The 1,855-nt window shown below is 51.9% G+C and overlaps 1 pseudogene; it reads left to right on the top strand.

The window, feature by feature from the left end:
• Positions 1-1,121: 1,121 nt before the first annotated feature.
• On the top strand, positions 1,122-1,643 carry LOC123408403 (annotated as a pseudogene).
• Positions 1,644-1,855: the final 212 nt, after the last annotated feature.

Here is a 1,855-nt window from a genome sequence, read left to right as displayed (position 1 = left end):
TCGCGCTGGCTTCTGTCGCGCATCGCTTCACCAGCCGCAACACCTTGACCCGGCCTCGCACAACCACTCCGTCCGCTCCGCTGCGTTGCTCCACCTCCGTCGCACTCTTAACTCGCCTTGGACTGCGCCCTCTCACCTCCGGCCGAAGTTCCTGCATCGCGCCCCCTGCCCCGTCGCGCGTAGCTCCGCAGCTGCAGCCTCACTTTGCGTCCACGACCGACCTCTGGCATCATCGCGTTCCCGGCTGATATCTCCGTAGCGAGCGACACAAAGTCACCGCACCTGCCCGTGTTTAAGCTCTAGCACGTTGGCTCGCCTCTACTCGCATTCACCACCCTGAGGCACCGCTTGGTCAAGGCTCACCACGCCATCCGTGCCGTCGCCGTCACTGACCCGCATGGGCTGTGACTCGCCTCACCTTGCTAGTTCTCGCCAAGCCGCCGTGAGCGACACCCCCACTCATCGCACCCGCGCTATGCCATATGTGTCGTCGCCAGGTCTGACCCGCCTAGGCCGTGAATTGCCTCACCTCGCCGGTCGTGTCAGGCGTTCAAACTGCTGCTGATCAAGAAAGCAGAAAGAATCATTATGGCCTCGGCTGTTTAAACAATACTGAAGCACTGAAAACTGAACAAAGAGTTTGCCTATGAAGACCGACCAACACGTGTCAGCAAGACCAGGAGGAAGCAAAAGTTCATTTTCCTCCGATGTTGCATGCATACGGGAAGCTACCAGGTGCTAAGGAGAGACCATGCCATCCAGGCTCACAGGACATCGCCCGACAGATTTAAAAAATAGTTCATCCATCATTTAAATATACCAGGACAATTACTCATTACAAAAATGGTATCATATTGCGAGTACGAACCTCGTGTCAATCAATGTCATGGGCGACTCACCATCTGTGCCGATTTACAATGACTCGGCCAACTCTCACGTCTGCGCAATCAAGGCGACTTACAATGACGCGGCTAACTTTCACGTTCGCGCGACTAAAACAGCTTACAAGACATCGCCTTCGTGGTACGGATGACATCAACCTGCCGGTGCAGTGTATGCAAGTGCGAGCCGCCCAACAGACACACCTGAATCGCCGCCTCATCTGCGTGGTTTATATAAAAATGTCAGAAGATTTTTCGACGTTCATCCGTGAAAAACACATCAGGTGCTATTCATCTTATCTACTTTTTAGTACATGATATTTGTCCAAGAAAAATTACTTTGGGCTGCAATATTTTTATGCAGGAGAATTCCTCATTACAAAGGTGGCTTTATATCTTGGAGATGGAGCGGGTACCAGCATCTTTCTTCGCCAGCTTATGCCACAGAAAAATGTGAAGATTCTCAAGCTACCTCCTTGAGTCGACTTAAGACTCGGGGGCTACAGAGACATGGTTCGCCAGATCCAACCAGACTGAATAAATTCAACACATACATGGCTCGCCAGATCCAACCAGGCTAAATAAATTCAAGAACCCCGGGTCATTGCAGGGAAGATATCCCGGCCCCGAGGGCTATTGCCTCATTGGCGGGCATTTTAAAGTCGCCCAAGAGGACGAGTCGCCACGATACACCGTTCAAACATGGGTGCCCTGCTTCATTGGAGGCATTTTAAAGTCGCCCAACAGGACGAGTCGCCATGATGCGCAGTTCGAACATGGGTGTCCGGCTAATGGCAAAAATTCATGGTTAAACCTGCCTGTCTGCGTGATGCTACCCCAAACCCCGTGTACTCCGTTTCATGATAAGTCAATCCATTTGGACCCTGAACTTATTCGGGTTAAAACAACGACTGGGTCATGTGGGAGCCGGCTTACAGAAAGCAAGGATAATCCATGGGCTATTAAGCTGCCTT

This window comes from Hordeum vulgare, chromosome 7H (assembly GCF_904849725.1).
Source record: "Hordeum vulgare subsp. vulgare chromosome 7H, MorexV3_pseudomolecules_assembly, whole genome shotgun sequence".
Taxonomy (NCBI): Eukaryota; Viridiplantae; Streptophyta; class Magnoliopsida; order Poales; family Poaceae; genus Hordeum; species Hordeum vulgare.
The sequence above is the reverse complement of the archived record's forward strand: the minus strand, read 5'-3'. Positions and strand labels throughout refer to the sequence as shown.